The following is a 19,978-nucleotide window of genomic DNA, read 5'->3' on the forward strand; positions in this document are numbered from 1 at the left end:
CGCTTCAGAAGGAAGCTATCTCGGTCTTCCACTGCAGCGATGCGGTCTGCTGCTACAAATGCCATCCCTTCCGTTCAATGCCTTTCTGCCTATGTTTGCTCTCAAAAGTACCGAATTACCAGTATAAATAATGCATGTTGTCTTTTGCTTCAAATAAACAGCGATCCACAGTTTGTGCAGAAGTGTTTTGATTCAATTGTGTAGTAATGGGGTAGAATGTGGAATGCTTAGTATGTTTATTTATTTATTTAGTCACTTGTAAAGCGCGAACAGCTACCCCCAACGGGGGTGTCCCGGCGCTGACAGCATGTGAAGTCCTAGAGGGTCCATCATAGAATTCCGTCAGGCTAGATCCAAGAGAAGAACGAAGTTTTGAGGTTCCTGCGGAACACAGCCTCAGATGAGAGGAATCTAAGTTCATCTGGAAGTGAGTTCCAGAAGGTAAAGGTTTGGAAAGCTGGGGGAGTTGGAGTTGGGAAGTACATGTACATGTTAACCCGAGTCCTACAGAGTTGTTCAAGAAAGGAGTTATACAACTTACCTGGTGGGCCATCATTACTACAGAAATTGGTGATGCGTTGAGCAACCTCAGGAACCCACAGAATCATTTCTGCAGCCAAGGAGGAGTTTGGTATGTTTATTTATTTATCCAGCTAGACACAACAGCCCAGCACATGTAAAGACTGCCGCCTACTTATCTGGGAAATTTCCATGCATGGCCAGTAATTTGTGGTAGTCGGCAGCCTTCAAGCATATTTTAAAAGGCGCTGCCACGCGATTGTGACCTCTTGAGTGCAACTACACGCCGTGTGAGGAGAAGGAGACACATCCTGGTTACGACAATGCATCAAGAGGACTGCGCAGATGCCTAAAAAAGAATTAGCATGTATTAGCTGCACGTCTCCGAGAAAGTCTTTCGTTGAGAGCAGCACGCCGGGCCGTACATAAACTCAAGAGATCTAAAGCCACGACCTCGACAGGCAGCCATTTTGAAAGAAAATAAAGGAGTATAAACAAGCACGGAGCTGTTGTAGATCTGAGAGGCAACAGATCTGAGGTAATTTATGTGCATTTCTGGGCATATTTCAGATTGATTGCACCTTGTGCGCTTCCTTGCTAGCAGACATATGGACAACTTGGAAAACGTAAGTTTTTAAGTAACGTTATTTTTTGCTTGGTAAACTGTGAACAGCTTCCTTATTTTTTTTATTGCTAATCGAGCATGAGGAATTCTAGCATGTCTGAAAAGGAGGCTGCTCCAGCAACTCTTAATTCTGCTTTACATCTTAGTTCACCTAAATAATTTCTTTGCACCTTCTGGTGAACCTGCTGTACAATGGGATGAATGGTAAGAATATTTCTTTAATTATATAGCCAAACTGGAGGATTGTGATGGACCTTATACACCTGAGAGGAAGAAAAGAATCTTAATGTACTGTTTGGGCCCAGAGGATTTGTGAATTTATAACCAACTTCAGAAACATGAAAGGAGTGCAGGTGATTTGGATATTTTCATGTCAGCTTTGTTGGATTTGGATGAGCATTTTTCACCCACAGCGTGTGTAGCTGTTATGAGGCATGCTTTCTTCCGGAGAAAGCAGAAAAAGTAGGAGTCTATTTTTTTATTAAAACGTTTTATTTTATTTAATATAAGATCTGCAATACATCTCTTATATATGAGAAACTATGTGGACATCTCATTGAGCAATAATATATACAGTGATGGACAGGTTACACAGTTTCGCCTATTATGTCTCATCGTCTGAGCCATGGTCTATGGCATGGGGGTACATATATAGCCTCTGTATTCATTCCATTTGCCTCACACCCTCCCCCATTTCTTGTGGCATCCTCTATGAATATATGAAGCTTTTTCGGCCACCACGATCATGTCCATGTCTCTACACCATTCTGTTACGATTGGGGTTTGTGCTGCCCCTCATGTCTGAGCAATGTTTCGTTTTGCTACCATCATCCCCATTGTTGCCCACTGTCTATCTGCGTGGTTGAGGTCCATTGGTTCCCATATGTTTAAAAGGTAGCACTTGGGAGAAAGGGGAACTATGTTCCCGCTTACCTTTGTGATAATATCCATTACTGCTGTCCAGTATGATGTGATCCCCGGACACTCCCACAGAGTATGGTAAAATATGCCCAATTCCTCACATGGCGCAAACAGTACAGGTCTGAGGTTCTGCCTATCTTGTGCATTGTCACTCTTGTGTAGTAGGTCCTATGCCGTATTTTTAGTTGGATGAAGACGCATTCTTGAGGAGACCTCTACATCTCTTGGCAATGCGGTCCCGTCTTGCCATTCAGAGTCATCAAAGTCTCCAACCTCCACCTGCCAGGTATCCCGGAGTCGTGTCAGGGGGGTCTGTCTGGTTATTAATCATTTTCCGGTATGTAAGGGAGATCGCCTTCTTGTGTAAGTAATCAGTCAGTGGTCGGTCTTCTAAGGGGAGGATTCAGGGAGTATGTCAGCTGCTGGAAGTGCTGCTTCTAGTGCGCGTTTAACCTGCATGTACCAAAACTTTTTTACAGGAGCAATCTCGCAATGTTCTTGCAGGTGAGTAAAGGTGACCGCCTTACCCTCCCATCCATAGGTCTCCCGGCCAGGAGATTTCTATCAAGTCCCACTTCTGAAACCCTTTGCTCTTTCCCAGGGTACCCATCCTACCGGTGTACCACAGTGGGGCGTGTTGCGTGAGTTTATCGACCCATCTGAGGTGTCGTGTCACTGTGTTACAGACATGAATTGTGTGTGCTGTCGGTCCTATGAGCCCGGGTGTTTTCCGCTTGTTGTAGACTACTCTATTCATTCCCCCAGTTCCCAGGGTTTCCCTGTCTGGTTGGTATGCCGGGTCAGTGCCGGGCATGTGAAGCCACCGATTGACTTATCAGTTGTGAGGCCCAGTAGTATGCACGGATATCGGGTAGGGCAATGCCCCATCGTACCAGCTTCAGACCAGTTTGCACGTGGCTATCCTTGACGGCTTATTGTCCATGAGGAGATTAGTGACTTCCGAGTTTATCGCTTTAAAATATGAGAGTCGGGCACACAATAGGGTGTGTTGTGGAGGGCATAAAAAAAATCTAGGTAGAGCCATCATTTTGAAAAGAGCTGCCTTGCCCAATAGGACGAGTGTCAATGCTCTCCAGTGTTTAATATTTCGTCTCAGTCTTTGTAACGGTGCCTGAAGATTGAGTGCCTGGAGTTCGCCTGGGTCAGATGTCACTATATTCCAAGATATTTAAAAGCTGTCAGATACTATCTTGACCATACAACCCCTGGGCAATTTAGGAGGTGATCCATGTAGAACATAGAGCACCGATTTTTCCCAATTGATTGTATACCCTGACACCGACCCGAACACCCGACAGATATCCAGCAGTGCGTTATGGGATTGTGCAGGGGAAGCTATATACACCAAAACATCATCTGCGTAGAGGGAGATAAGGTCCTCCCATTCCTCCCTCCACCTTAGGCCTCGGACCACTGGGTCTCTTCTAATCCATGCAGCCAGTGGCTCCAGGATCAGTGCGAATAGGAATGGCGACAGCGGCACCCCTGCCATGTCCCTTGTCCCAGAGTAAATTCCGGTGATATGTGTCCATTAGCTACCACGTGTGCGATAGGGTTAGCGTATAAAAGACATACCCATGAAAAAAAACTTAGGCCCAAACCCCAAGTGTTGGAGGACAACGAAGAGAAACGCCCATTCCACGGAGTCAAATGCCATTTACGCATCAAGAGATTGGACTGCTGCGACCTCCCAGATTGTATGTTTTCGCCCCATAACATTATGGAGGCGTCGGAGGTTTAAAGTGGTATTTCTAACAGGCATAAATCCCGATTGGTCCGGGTGGACCAATTTAGTAAGATACGGGCTAGTCTAAGTGCCAGCGTCTTAGCCAAGATATTGACCTCCATGTTGATCAGAAATATTGGCCGATATGCACACTCCTCTATAGGTTTGCCCGGCTTATGGATGGCTACAAAGGTAGCTATACGCTGGTCCTTAGGAAGCTCACCAATGGTGCGCTCTCTTCGTACATTCATAGCAGGTAGGGGACAATCTTATCAGCCGTATGTTTATACAGTTCAAAAGGGATGCCGTTGAGCCTGCAAGCCTTACCTGACTGTAGTTTGTGGATGGCCCTCTTTAGCTCCTCAACTGTGATGTCAGCCTCTAGACTTTCGGTCTCTTCTGAGGTGAGCCCTGGCATGTGTAGGTCTCTAAGGAAGTCAAGAGCTTCTGCACTGTGGTTGTGTTCGTGGAGGTGTATACCTCCTCAAAGTGTGCAGCCAGTGCAGTCACCATGTCTCGCGGGTTTGTGGTTGTGTCCCCGTTCTGTGACCCGAGTCTTGCCACCCACTTAGTCGCGCATTCCCTCTTGTCTAGCCATGCAAGGAGTCTGCCGGCTTGGCCCCTACCTCGTATACCCTGTGTCTAACTGCTGTTAGGCGGGTCCTGGCATCAACCCAGAGGTGTTCTTTGTATTCCTGTTGTTTGGCGCGCAGCCTATGTGTATTGTCATCTGTGGGATTTTCTGCATGCTGGGATTCTAGATGATGTACTTCCTGTTCCAACACTCCCACCTCTTTTTTCTTGTCTTTTTTATGTCCCTCAATAAGTGAGATGGGTTGCCCTCATAGGACCGGATTGTACGCCTCCCATAGAATTAGTGGTGAGGAGACAGAGGCTTCATTTTCTGTGAAGTAATGTGTAGTCGTAGTTAGTAGGCATTTCCTGATTTTGGGATTGTGAATGAATCCTGGATATATGGGGTATATACGACGCTGGGCGGGGACATGCGACCTAGATTCCGCCATCACCGGGGAGTTGTCAGAGATTCCTCTTAGTAGGTGCGAGACTGACCTGAACCTTCCCATGTTGGCTGTTGCTGTAATAATATAGAATATGTGGGAAAGGCTGTTGTGTGCCCCTGAATGAAAGGTGTATTGCCTTGTGTGTGGGTTTTGGAATCGCATGGTGTCCAGCAAGCTGGGTGCCTCTAGAAAATCTGCCAGGTGTGATCTGAGACGGTGCTGTGGTCGAACGGGTGCATGATCCAGTGCGTCATCTAATTGCATGTTAAAGTCACCCCCCAGTACTAGACCTCCGTCCGCCAGTGTAAGCAAGAATGTGCCCAACGCCTGGAAGGCCATCGAGTGCAAAGCGGTGTGATGTATACAGTTACAAGATTAAGTAGGCGGCCTTCCCATTGTATTGATGCCGCCGCAAATCGACCCTGGTAGTCTTGGAAAGTGCAGTGGATAACAAGAGGGAATTGTTTTCTAATCAGGATGCCCGCCCTTTGGGACCCTGAGGTGAATTCTGAATGGAATAAGAGCGTAAAACCCCACCTGTCCAGTGATTTACATGTGGGCCCCTTTAAGTGTGTTTCTTGTAATAGTGTGACTACTGGGGCTTTACGTTTCATGTATGGTAGCACAAGTCCCCTCTTCACCTTGTCTCTTAGAGCATTAACATTCCATGAGACGAGCGGTAGTGTTGGTGTCACGGTACGTTGTGTCATCTGATTAGGCGAGGTCGAATGTGGTGCGAGTTCCTTTTAATGATCGGATACTGGAATTTACTTGTATAGATGCCCTTAGAGAGATTATGCCTTAACCCCTTCCATGCTCATGACGAGCTCAAATCGTCATGCAGTACAGTGCACCCGTTTTTATTGCTGTCCAGCACAGCAGAGGAATATGTGCAGCATCCTTGTGGTTAATATATGCAGATCCATAAGTATCACAACAATTACAACAAAAAAACTACAGTCATAATACGTAGAAGTCCCTTTGAATGATGACCCTCCCTGCATGACGGACTTAAAACTACCCGCCTCCCCAAAATTGCAGAGCGCGTACATCCCGTACCCAGTTACCTTCGTGGGGTTCGAGCCCTCCTTCCACCCACCCCCCCATGTCCCACCATAAAGCAGTGGTTCATTTAATCCTGGACTCAAAATTACTAAAGAAGTAGATACGTGGGGTAGCAATGTTTAGTGAGGTGTCTAAAGTATGAATGTGTACGCGTCTGTCCTATGCAAATAAATGTCTTGCGTCGTCGGATGGAGAACTTAGGTTGGTCCTCTGCCTTTTAGCTTCGCTCCGGCGAGCCCTCTTGTGGCGTGGAATTAGAGTTAGAGTCATTTTGTGTGCTTATTGCGGGCATTGGGTGCAGTCTGCCGTTGCGTTTCCTTGGTGCTGTCACTGGGCACCATCCCTCCAGCCAGTCCCGGGCCTCCCCCGGCACGTGGCAGAGCCATACCTTGCCCTCCGCCTCCATCCTCAGACGCGCCAGGAAGAGCATGGAGTTTTTCAGTTCCCTTTTTTGGAGTTCCTTCTTTACTTCTAGGAACGTGCGACGCTGCTTGGTGACTGCTGCTGTGTAGTCAGGAAAGAAGGTAATGTTTTTTATCTTCAAATCGGACTGGAGGAGCAATCCGCGCAGTTTGCAAGATTATGTCACGTCTCTAAAATTAAAGCTACGAGCCAGGAGCGGTCTAGGGGGTGTCCCTGGCTTATGCCTTCCTCCAGGGACACGATGTGCTCTTCCGACTGAGAAGTAATTCAAGAGTCCCTTGGGCTGAAGGTAGGAGTCTATTGAAGATCACGTCTCAGCTTAAAAAAAAACTAGTCATCATGTGTAGGTTTCGTAACCTGCACGATTTACTGTTCTGTGATCAGATAGTTATGTACACAAAAAACAAAAGCATACAGGAGAGATTATGGGTTTAAAGAGTTCAGACTCGAGGATATCATGGCGATTGTAAAGAAAGAAACTATCTAAATGGTGTGCCAAAGCTACCCTAGCTCAGGAGAAAAAAAAAGTGATGACAAAATAACATTTTGGATGGCAGGTCCAAAAGCATGCAGACTCCAGGGCAATACAACATAAAGAAAGACAAACGCAAGAGTGATCGTAACATCCAAGGGAAAAAGCCTAACTTTATTTGCTACTGGTGTATTAGTAGAGCACACTTGGCTAGATTTCACAAATGTCCGGCTAATCAGCCAAGAGCTTGGAGTGTGGTTTGGTGGGTCATTTTGCCAGAGTGTGCAAACGGAAAGAAAAAAAAGAAAAGCAGTAAGGTGACTTGTGTGAGGATGAGCGATGGAGAGGATTCTTCATCAGATGAGAGTGTGGGAGGGTTAAGTACTAAATGTGGCTACAGAAAAAAAGTGAAACTGAAAATTTCAGGTGATGGAGAGAAGCAGATTTGTTGGGTCTCCTTTGGGGGATTATCATTAAAGCTATTAGCTGATACCGGATCACCATACACTATTATTGAAGTGTGTGTGGGAGAAGCATTTTGTTATAGTCATAGGTAAACATATGGAGCCTCCAGATTTCAACCTGGAAAGCTATACAGGGGACAATATTGATATGATAGGGTTTAGACATCTGGTATTAGGCTCAAGAAGAGACATGCAAAGTGCAAGTTGTATGCAATCAAAGAGGTCCCATCCATGCTTGGGTGAAAGGACCAAAGAAAATGAAACATGATTCTCGATTCAAATAGTTCTGAGCAAATACTGTGGCTTGTGAGGGAAACACAAGAAATGGGTTTTGGATTAATTTCCATCAGTTTTCAGTGGTAAAATTGGTAAATTGAGGGGTTTTACACTCACCAGATTTGATTGAAAGGTAATGCAACTCCCAAGATTCATAAAGCATGCAATAATCCCTTCATTGTAAGGGAGGAGGTGAAGACGGATTAAGAGAATCTTAGAGAGAGACACACATTATTGAGCCAGTGGAGCAACTGAGTAGGTTCCTCCACTGGTGGTGGCCGGATGTGCAAACAGCAAAGTGTGTTGATCTAAGGGGATTGAATATTAACATAATAGTGGAACAATTTCCCTTGCCACCGATAGATGAGATGCTGTTGTTAACAAGGAATGCAAAATGGTTTTCTACACTGGCTCTATCTGACACATATCACAAGGTAGGTCTGGATCCTGGGCGTAGACATCTCCCTGCCTTCTGTATGTCGTTTGGGTGCTACCAATTCAATGCATTCCATTTGGACTAGTATCAGCAGCTGCAGTTTTTCAGAGACTCATGACAACTGTTTGGGAGCATTCCTGAAGTAACATTCTTCCAAGATGATATCTTAGCCATGGGGAAGAGTAAGAAGCACAATGAGGAGGGTTAAAGCAACATTTTAAATATATTCAGCAAAAGGGCTTAACAGCTGAAATCAACAAGTGCTAGTTCGCTGAAAGAAAGGTCACTTATCATGGGCATGAGATTGGTGACAAGGGAATCAAATCCATAAAGAAACTTGTAGAGACTATTAATAAGACTCAGTCACCCAAAACCAAGGATGAACTTAGCTCCTTTTTGGGACTGGCGGAGTTTTATTCAAAATTCGTAGAGAAGGATTCAGAAAAAATTAATGGGATGCGCATATCATTGAAAAACAAAAGTAAATTGGGCGTGTCAAAGGTCATTTTTAGAAATTAAATTTGCAGTTAGTAAAGCACCTACTTTAAAAGGTTTTGACTCCACAGCAGAAACATGTGTTACCACGGATGGCAATGGAAGGGTCTGGGAAGCATACTCACTCAAAAGGAGGAACATGGAAAAGAAATTTGAATAGCTTTTGCTTCCCAATCTCTTTCCTCTACAGAGGAGAAGTACTCTGTAATAGAGTGAGAGGTGGGGGGGGGGGGGGTGTAGTAAGTAAGGCAGAAGTAATTGTCAGCGCAGTGACTGAGAAGAGACCACGTGTTCAGAGACCGTTCATTTTACGCGATGCGCTTTGTTGGTGCCATTGGGCGGTGTGCAGAGTGACTGGTTTGCCCTTGCCTTGATAGTGATTCTGCAGTTGTATGGAAGGAATATATATCTTCATTCCAAACGCCGGTTTCACCCAGTAAGAGGAGCACGGACCACAGGATCGTTGCAGATTTTTTTTATTTCAGCTCAATAAAAAAAACCTCAGCAGCCATGACGCGTTACGACCTGACTTGACATATAAAAATGTGTGAATCTTGTGGGGTAGAAATTTGTAGTAAGATCAGGCTACAAATCTTTGACTAAGCTGCTAACAACAGAAGGGCTGTCTATAGCCACTGCAAGAGTGTTTATGTGTTTGCAGGATTTTTATACAATGCCCAATATGTATCTGGTACAAAAAAAAAATCTAACAGTAGATTTCCTAAGCAGAGGTCTTTACGTCTAAGGGAAATTGACTTGAATCCATGGAATTGTGTGTGTTTTGCAGGGATTTTATGATGAATAAGGTCAAAAGTGATCTGGAGGAGGAGTGGATGGAAGCATATGACAAGGATGATACCTTGACGAGAGAGTTGTAAATGGAAGGGGGAAATGTGTGAAAGCAGAGCTATTAGGTGAAATGGAAGCATTTTGTGAAGTCAGAGATGAACTAAGCGTTGATGACATTTTTGTAGTGAGAGGCGACAACGTTATGCCATTATGTGCCATTAGAGACAAGATTGTGTCTATTTGTCAAGAGGAACATGCAGGTATAGCATGTACCTAACGGAATGTGAAGGCATTATATTGGTGGCCCACAGTGGACATAGAAACTGAGTGGTTTGTACAATTCTGTGTGGATTGCGAAGGTGCTGACAAATCTCAGAACTTTAAATCCTTTAAGTTCATTAAGGTGTCTCAATTTACCATGGGAATAAGTGGCGATGGACATCATGGACCTATTACATGGAATGATGAGTTGTGTAGAATGATTTGTTTGCTAGTTGTTTGGAGGTAGAACTGGTTAACAAAGTGGACACTAATGCGGTGATCAAATTCTTGGATAACTTTGAGAGAGGGTTTTCCAGCTTTCCTATTAATGGGATGCAATTCCATTAAAAAGAAATGAAGCCCTATCGCAACACGGCACTAAATCAGCGCCGTCTCCATGGGGTGTTGGGATGCTGCCACAGGCTGAGTGGGGATGCAGTGGTTGTGTCCTTGGACGTGGCAATGGCATTTGACACTCTTGAGTGGTCATACATGATGGCCGTCCTCTGGAAACTGGGGTTCGGCCCCAGCTTTCTTAGCTGGATACAACTCCTATACACGGAACCCCTAGCCCAAGTCGTGGTCAATAATAAAATCTCAGAGGTTTTCGCACTGGAGAGAGGGACACGACAGGGGTGTCCCCTCTCGCCTCTGCTCTTCGCTCTTTCATTAGAACCGCTGGCAGCCTGGATTAGGCAGACCACCCTCTTTGAAGGGGATACGGTGGACCGTCGGATGGGAGGACAGGATCTTGCTCTACGGGGATGATATCCTCCTTTACCATACGGCGTCACATGAGTCCCTTACAAGTGCATTGGATATCTTTAGAAGTTTTGGAGACTACTCCGGTTACAGCATTAACTGGGGGAAATCCCTTCTCTATGTCCTGCATGGTGCCGCCCCACAGATACCTGATGATTGCCCGATCCAAATAGCTAGCGATCGCTTCACATACCTAGGGATCTTCATCTCTAAGGACCGAGCCCTGCGGTACGAGCGGAATCTCTTGCCACCCCTACAGCCATTCCAAAGGGACGTTGCTACCTGGAAGAACCTCCCGTTGTCACGGTTAGGCCGGGCGGCACTATTTAAAATGATGGCGCTGCCAAGGTTTTTGTACGCCCTCCAAAATCACCGGGACCTAGTCCCTCAAAAGTATTTTGCCACTGTCGAGGCTACCCAGAGAGATCTTCTATGGACTGGAGTGCCGCGTATCTCCCTCCAAAAACTCACGCTGGGCTGGTTCGACGGGGGGGGGATAGCCCTCCCGGACATTCGGAAATTTTATTGGGCAGCGCATCTATCGGCCATTAACCAGGGTACATACTGCGCAGGGAATGATCCGGGATCGACAGATGGCTTCTTCCGGGCGGAAACTTCGAAGCGGCTCTTTACTCTAGACCGGGACGGTACCGCCTTACGGGGCCCACTCAACACTCAGTTCAGCTATGGCATATAGTCCACAAGAACCTGGGCTGGGCTGGCAAGCTCACCCTTGCGACCCTGCTGTGGGCTTCAGAGAAGTTAGGTATGCTTAGCCATACCAAAGGGTTTCGAAAGTGGGACCTCATAGGCATATCTCATATTAAAGATCTGTAGGGTCCGGGGGGGGGGGGGGGGGGTAATATCATTTGATGTCCTTCAGCAGACATATGACTTAGCCCGGACGGAGAATGTTCGATACATGCAGATTAGGCATGCGCTGCAGGCTAATATTCCTCCCGGGACGCACCTCTCGGAATCATCTCCACTCGAAGACAGACTACTTGATGGCCACCTACAAGAGAGGGCCATATCGCTCACATACAAAAAGCTCAATAATCATACCCCGGACCCACTTCTAGCGCTTAGGGGGGGGGGAAGTGTGAGGCAGATGGTCTTGAGATTGATGACGAAGAATGGCAGGAGGCGTTGGCGTCCCCTAAGGAAATAGCAATATCGGCCAAACTGAGATTGATCCAGCTGAAGATCCTGCATAGAGTGTACATCTCTGGCACAAGGCTAGTACTGATGGGGCGGAGTGATGATGGACTATGTCGCAGGGGGTGCGGGAAGGTAGGCACCTTTTGCAACATACTATGGGAATGACGGGAGATACAGATCTATTGGACCCCGGTGCTCAATTGTATGAGGGAGGTATGGGGAGTGGAACTGCGTTCTGAGGCAAAAAGGTGCCTCTAACATCTGGGAACCTTCGGACCTCTCAGCAAAGGGCAAACTTGTAGTAGCAAAGAGAAATATTGCAAGGGTGTGGGGGGTGCTACACCTCCAACCCTCAGCACTGGAAGAAAGACATGGATTGGAGCATGATTCAAGAAAAAACAGTGTATGTCGCCAGGGGATGCCCGAGGAAGTGGATAGCGGTGTAGTCCAATTTGAATGAATACAGGGGAAGAATATGTGAGCCCCCCATAATTGCCCCCATTGACAAGCTGATTGACCTATAATTCTTGTGATGAAGAGAAAATGGCTGACATCCCTGATTTGCTGTGCTTTGCTTATTTCTGTTTTGATTCCTGTGAACTCCATATATGTATATCATGTGCCGAAAATATGCCTTGTGTGTGACCACCATTGCACTTTTCTTTCTTTTCGTAAAATAAAAAAAGTTGTATAAAAAAAAAAAGAAATGAAGAACTTTATTAGATTTGCAGGTATTTGGCACAAATTCACAGCATTATCCCAGGGGATATGGTGTTGTGGAGAGAGCGAAAAGATTGATTAAAGACATTTTGCGATTGGCCAATCAGGGAAGGAAAGATTGGTAAGTGGAACTGAGGAAAATGATTTAAACCTACAGGGTGACTTCCATTGGTTCAGTAGACTAGAGTCCATTTGGGCTGATGAGAGGCTGTGTACGGTACTCCACAGCAAATCCTGGTTGGGTGAAGAGAGGGAAGAAAATCGTTTGGGATGTGCAGACGGTAAAAAAAAATTAAAAAGCATTTTAGCATCTCAGGAGAAGAATTAGTGTTATTTTGATTCCAAGCATGGAGTACATGAGGTGAAATTGACGGTAGGGCAATGGGTCTGAGTTAGTCAGTTAAGAAGGTTGCTAAAGGAAAAAGCTAATTTAGAACTCCTAAACAAATTGTGAGAGTGATGAGTAACACTGTGGAATAAAATGGTGGCAGATTTTGTCATACGAGTCGTTTGGCATTGGCTAGACGTGAAATTGATAGGGGCAGGACAGAAAGTACAATGAGAGTGATTGGGTAGACACATACTGGTGGATGAGTGCTGATCCATAAGTTACACATGAGGAAACAATACTGGAGAGTATCATTATAATGACTGTGTAAACGGAAATGTTCTTTTGAGAGAGGAGGAGAATGAGTGAAGTCAGAGTGTGCCTTCTGAAGGTGTTAGAACAAGCACTTTTGGTAGGAATACCACGAAATCAGGGAATTTAGAAGATTATGTTTGTAGTATATAAATGTGTCAATATTTCAGTCGTTGATAAGTATTAGTTTTTTTTTAATTTTATTGAAGGAAAGGGATGTGTAGTAATGGGGTAGAATATGGCTGTCTCATGTTGTATGTGGATTGATCAGTATGTTCCCTGTACAAAAGATAAAGGTTTGGGGTGTTGAGAGGGGTTGGAGCTGGGAAGTACATGTTTACCTGCGTCCTACGATATTGTTCAACAAAGGAGTTACACAACTTACCTGGTAGTCCGTCATCACTAACAATTGTTCAATGCCTGTCGTTCATAACTAGTCCAGACAATCAGTGTCAAGTACCTCTTCGGCATTCTGGCACCTGTATTAGAACAACTAAACGAACTTCAGGCAGCAGAATTTCGTGAAACAGATGAGACTTGGCAAGTTACCTCTTTGCCATGCCTCAAGATGAAAGCCTCTACTGGTTATGACCTATTTTTAAAATATTATCATAGAAGTGCCTTACGGTCCCACGTCACTTAATTTCGTGGGCGGCATGCAGGAAGGAGATCGCTGTCGTTGTGCTCCCTTGATCAACACAACTAATGAAAGACACATTAATGGGGGTGTGATGGACACCAACAGAGGACTCTTATGACACCGGCACCATTGCCCTTTATTGTGGCAGCAGTCCCAAGCTTGGACTAAATATGTGTACGTGTCACTTACAATTAGCAATATTGATGCAGTATTAGTGGTCCTTTCAAGCAAATACGTACAACTATCTTGACACCCTAAAGCCAGTGCAAACGAGGATAAGTTCTCCAATGAAGTCCCTGAGCCCACATTTCTGTGCCGAGCCCTAGCTAATAATTGGGTACGGCATGTTACAGCCCTGCACATAATCTACTCTACCTTCCCTCTCTGGACAGATTTAATGATCGCCTACACCCTCGCATGGACAAATCCAATAACTTTCAGCACTTTACATTAAATATGTCCCTTAAACAACGTCCTCCTCACCTCAAGGTACGGTCACCCTTTTCACGGCCAGAAGAAGTTACCTTCACAGACACTATACGTACTGACTATAATACGTACCGCAACACCCAGAAGGCCATACTCTGCGGACGGTCTAACCCCCCAGTACGAGCTTGGTGTTGCTTCTAATCTCATACACAGCTTCATAATCGAACTCCAGGTATAACCCCTACTTCCCACCAGAACCAGTCTCTCCTTCATAACATTTCTATTCTATCCATCACCTTTCACCACTCTCATCTCACCTCCTCTTCAGTTCAGTCCCTCTTCTCTCCCGGCTGGGTTATTCGCAGCACTTCCCAGTATTACGTCACGTCCGTTTCACCATTTCCGGTACAGCTGGCTGTCATAACGGAGGCGGGGTTATAAAGCAGCGTAGATATAGAGAACGGGCTTCCCTTCCCAAGTGGAGTGAAGTAGAAGCGTTTGTAGGGTTATGATGTCGCACTTTCGCGAGCCTGGGGTCGGCTCACAGTTGTGCTGTTGTGTGGCGTTGTTGTAACCGTGTACGCGTAGGGCGTGGAACCGCGAAGGACGGGGAGGAATTTACCACCCGACTTTGCACGGGGGGGGGGGGGGGGACGCAGTGGACACACCCCCTCCCTCTCAGATTTTGAAGTGGAAATTGAGAATTAAACAGTGACAGACAGAACTGGACTCTGAAATTATGCTGCACATCGAACATAGTCTCCTTGGAAACTCTGTCTCTTGGGGAGCAATCTGTGGGGGCCGTAGCACCTTTTGGTTTTCTTCAGATTTAATTGCGGCCACTTATGTGTTAAGCGGAAGCCTTTCCTAAACCGGTCTGTTTGTCCAGCGAAGTAAGGAGATTATATTTTCTTTGGGTTCGCTAGGGTGCCCCCTTACCGGTATTTTACCAGAACCACCAGTAATTTCTCTAATGCAGTGCTTTGAACTGTTTGAATGTGTTTAAAAATAAATACACAATCTCTCGAGGTGAGTGTACAGATGATAATAGGGCCGTTGTATCGAAGTAATAGGTTTTATTATGAGTACAATAAAAACTCACTGGTGAGGAAAAACGGGGCACGTCCTCTTCCAGCCCGCTCCACGCCGTTCAACCCCCAACATTCGACATTCCAATAACACATCACATAGTAAAAGAATGATGACCTACCTACAATTCTAAACAGTGACATACTTACTATTCCATACAACATCTCTTTTTAATTTTTTTACAAAAACACACAAGCATGTTTGCAATAAAAGCAGCAATGTATAATAAATAGGAATAATACAATAAATAACATTTCTAAATGGAAGCAAGACAAGGGAAAATAAGGAAGAAATACAAAAAATATTACCCTAAAATGTAATATTCTAACTTCTTTGGTGTTTTGACAACTCTTTTTGTTTGAATAGAAGTGCCATCCTATTCAAACACAGACTTCTCCGGACCAGAAGAATTAATGGACACATTTTGTTCTGGAGAAACAATTAAAAATTTGCAAACATACGTGACAAGAATTTTCAATTCTATTAAGGACAAGGAGGCGAGGATTATGCTATCTCATTTCTTTATTAGAAATGCCCAGCAGCCAATAAAAGTAAATAAAACCACAATACCCATGAACACTTGGGTAACAACCATAGAGTCTGCCATATAAAAGGTCATGTAGAATGTCTCACTTCCTCTTTCTTTGGTGAGGAAAACAGATCAGGTAACCAGAAAATCCAACATGGAAAGGCAATTAAGGAAAGAAACACCATATCCAATCCAGGACGGTCAAGGAAAATCCAGAACACAACAAGCGAAGAATACAGGAGCCACAAGTGCGGAGAGAGCAGGCCAGAAGATCCAGGTATCTCGGAAACAGCTTCATTTGGGATCAGATCCTGAAAAGAGACATAGAGCCGTAATACACATTCCATGCAAAAGTGAGCTCAGAAATAAGGGGGTGTAGAAACAGCAGGGCAGTTGCATACATTTCACAGTAATCATATATTGAACAATTGTATAGCAAAAAGAAATGCATACAAAAACGGGTGGGATAATCCTCGCCTCCTTGTCCTTAATAGAATTGAAAATTCTTGTCACGTATGTTTGCACATTTTTAATTCTATGACAGGACAGGAGGCTCCGATTAAGCTTGTTTAAAGCTGATCCACCACCACAGAAGCAACATTAGCAATAGGCTTAAAGTAAAACGTTTTGAAAACCGAATCAGAAGACCAATCACCGGCCTTCATAATGTCAAACAAAGTGACCCTCATAGAGAAAGCTTTAGAAGCCATAGCCCCCCGAGCTGAGTGTGCCCCAAACACAGAAACATCAATTCCAGCTTCCGCCATGAGCCAACGTACCCATCTAGCCAGAGTAGCTGGGGTAACGGGGCGAAAGGGCTTTTGCAAAGCAATCAATAACTGACCTTGCATATCGGAACGTAAAGAAGCAGTACTTACTTCGTAATCCTTGAGACATTGAACGACACACAGATTGGGACGAGCAGGGAATGAAGGATAAGTAATAACCGCAGTATTTGTCTTAGTACGCCTAGTGAGCTGAAAAGAGCCGCCTTCCGGCGTAAAATGACGGCCGGCTAAATCCAAGGCACGGACATCAGACACCCGCTTGCAGGAGATGAGACACAACAACATGGTTAATTTGGCTGACAGTTGTTTACGTGACAGTAAAGAATTGATAGGCCAGGCCTCCAGAAAACGGAGCACAACCGACACGTCCCATAACAAGACGTATTTAGGACGTGGAGGATTCGCAAGGCGAATACCCTTGAGCAACTTAGAAACTAGAGGGTGTTCACCCGCAGGCTTACCATCCACCGGGAGGTGGCCCGCAGAAATGGCAGAACAAAAATTGTTCACCGTGCGATATGCCAAACCAGAAGAAGCCAGGGAAGCCAAAAAATTCACCATGACAGAGACATCCGATGAAGCGGGATCAACTTGCCGTTGAACACACCAGTCACACCAACGCTTCCAGGATCCCCTGTAGCGTTTGTGGGTACTGGAAGACCAGGCGTCACTAAAGAATTTGGAAGCGTCCGCAGAAAGGCCTGGGACCGACCAGCGTTCCCCGAAATCCGCCAAGCTAGCAGCATGAGAGAGCCTGATAGAATCAAGGGATGCGGATTCTGAAGAGGATCTAACAGGAGATTCCACTTCTGGGGAAGAAGGAGCGGCACTGCACAACTCATCTCCAGGAGAACCGGGAACCACGCCTGAGCCCGCCACAGAGGAGCAATCAAGACTACCTCCGACTGATACCGCTTCGTGTAAGCAAGAACCCTGTGTATCATCATGAAAGGGGGAAAGGCATAACACAGAGTCGATGGCCACGGCTGAAGAAAGGCATCCGTGGCGAGGGCTTCTGGATCCGGTCTCCAACTGAAGAACAGTGGGAGTTGAGAATTGAGACGAGAGGCGAACAGATCTATTTGACACGGACCCCAAACCCGGAGAAGAGCGCGAAATGCGCGGGGGTGTAGCCTCCAATCTCTGAAATCTTTCAGGTGTCTGGAGTGCCAATCCGCAACTTGATTGTCGCGGCCGGGAAGATATTCTGCAATAACCGTGATCTTTTGTTGCAAACAAAAGTGCCAAAAATCCTTGGCAATCTCCGCCAGAAGCTTCGAGCGAGTGCCGCCCAGCTTGTTGATGTAACGGACTGCTGACACATTGTCCATGCGGAGAAGAATACAACACTGGGATTGAAGGGGAGAGAAGCACTTGATCGCAAAGGATCCCGCCAGGAGTTCCAGGCAGTTGATGTGCAGGGAAAGCTCCTGGGGAGACCACAGACCCCCCGTCGAGACGGAGCCGCACCGGGCTCCCCAACCCCATTGACTGGCATCCGATTCGATCACCAACTCTGGCGAGGTGCCGAACAGTGCTCGACCATTCCAAGCCTCCATGTGGTCCAACCACCACTGCATCTCCCATTTCGCCTCCTCTGATAGAGGAATCTGGTCCGAATATCGAAGACCTCTCTGGAGATGACGGATTTTCAGTCGTTGTAACGCCCTGTAATGCAGAGGGGCAGGGAATATCGCTTGAATGGAGGAGGCCAACAGACCGACGACTTGTGCCAACGACCTCAACGACACAGTCGGTTTGGAAATAACAGAAGTCAACTCCCTCTTGATATAACGCACCTTTTGAGTGGGTAACAGAAGTTGACAGGTAAGAGAATTGACCTGGAAACCCAAGAAGTCTATCACTTGTGTAGGGACTAAAACTGACTTCTGAACGTTCACAAGGAACCCCAGGGATTGCAAGAGATCGATGGCCCAGTCCAGATGGGTCAACAATCGAAATGGGGAGTCCGCTAGAAAGAGGATGTCGTCCAGATAAATAATCAGTCGAACACCCCGAGCGCGTAAAGATTCCACTACTGGCCTCAGAAGTTTCGTGAAGCACCAAGGTGCGGACGATAGGCCGAACGGGAGAACCTTGTACTCGTACCACGTCCCCAGCCACTGGAACTGAAGGAAGCGCCGATGAGGCGGGAAAATCGGGACCGACAAGTAAGCGTCCTTGAGGTCCAGACGAACCATCCAGTCTTTCTCGCGTAGAAGATCTCTCAACAGATGGATGCCCTCCATCTTGAAATGCCTGTAAACTACCCCCCGTTGAAGTCCCTTAGGTTGAGAACCAAGCGGGTTCCTCCCCCTTTCTTTTCCACCAGGAAAACCGTGCTGGCGAACCCCTGTGGATGTCGCACGGTCGGAACAATTGCCTCTTTCAACAGAAGAGATTCCAGTTCCGCGGAAATGAACTCCTGTTCCTGCTTGGAAAAGCAAAGTGGAGAGGGAGGGTGGGTCTGATGTGGGCGTTGATAGAATTCTATTTTGTACCCCTGAACAGTCTCCAACACCCAAGCATCGCTGGAGATTAATCGCCTATTGTCTAGGAAAAACTGAATCCTGCCCCCAAGAATCACACTGCATGCAGGAATTAGGCTTACCTGACGTATTGGAGTCTTGGTATCCACCATAGGAACCTCCAGAACGACCTTTCTGGTACTGACCTCGTCCTTTTTTGGAAGGATAGAATTTTGATCTATTGGAGTAACCGGAATCTTGTTGATTTCCTCTGTGGGACTGGTTTCCCCTTTGGGTGGATGGACCACGGCCGAACGAACGTCCCCTATTTCATCCGGCCCTGCTGAAAACCGGACGAAAGGCCCGTCGAAGCGAGGCTTGAGCCTTGTCCAATCCACTGAACGTGTTCACAAACTTGGTCAGTTCTTTCAAGAACGGCTGGCCGAAGAGTAGACCTTGAGCTTCTGGACCCGATTCCGAGGTGCAAAGTTCAGCAAGCTTCGGATCAAGCTTCAGAAGAATCGAGCGACGGCGCTCGCTAGAAAGGGCATAATTTGCGTTGCCGAGTTGGCAAATGGCCCTCTGAGCCCATTCAATCAATTCATCAGGATCTACCATCGCTGAAGACTCCTTGGCCACAAATCCAAGGTCCAGGATCTTAGTGAGCGGACCAATTAAATCTAGAACCTTATCCTGGCAAGAGCGTTCCAGACCCTTCTTCGGGTCTTTCGCATACTTGCGAAGGTAGGTGAGCATCGTGGGATCCACCTCAGGGGTGTCTGCGAGGTGATCAGCCAGATCCGGGCGTGGACATTCGGATCTAAGGCGAGCTCGTACATCTTTGTCGAATGGTTGGCGTATGTGAGTCTGCACATATTCCGCCACGGCAGGGGACGGGAGCCAGGACGAGGAGTTGGGATGGACAATGTCCGAGGGCTCAAATGTAAGGACAGGAGGATGTGTGGGCGCATCCACAAAATGCTCCTTGCATACCTTCTTCTTGGGAGGAGGTCCCGCATGATCAGAGGAGGAGGAGGAATGCTGGTCGTCCGTGTCCGCAGAGGAAACAGCAGAAGACGCGCCCACATTGGGTATAGACTTGACAGAATTTAATGACTTAGCCAATCTTTGGTAATCAGAAGAATGCGGATTCTATGGGGAGGCAGACTTGCGCGAAGCAGGCACCCATCCCTGCTGCTGCGCATATTGAGTCAAATGCTGCTTCAGAGGCGTTATG

The 19,978-nt window shown here is 46.3% G+C and overlaps 1 protein-coding gene across 2 annotated transcripts in view; it reads right to left on the reverse strand.

Annotated features, from left to right (window-relative positions):
* Positions 1 to 15,013, reverse strand: part of RMND5B (required for meiotic nuclear division 5 homolog B) — a 140,474-nt gene extending 125,461 nt beyond the window's left edge. The window contains exon 1 of one of the 2 annotated variants that reach the window (XM_078652734.1): positions 14,970 to 15,013. The gene's annotated coding sequence lies outside the window, so the exon portion shown is untranslated. Of the gene's footprint in view, positions 1 to 14,184; positions 14,284 to 14,969 lie in introns of those variants that run through there. The other variant, XM_078652733.1, reaches the window with a different exon arrangement.
* Between the last annotated feature and the right edge of the window lie 4,965 nt (positions 15,014 to 19,978).

This window comes from Lissotriton helveticus, chromosome 7, assembly GCF_964261635.1.
Source record: "Lissotriton helveticus chromosome 7, aLisHel1.1, whole genome shotgun sequence".
Classification (NCBI taxonomy): Eukaryota; Metazoa; Chordata; class Amphibia; order Caudata; family Salamandridae; genus Lissotriton; species Lissotriton helveticus.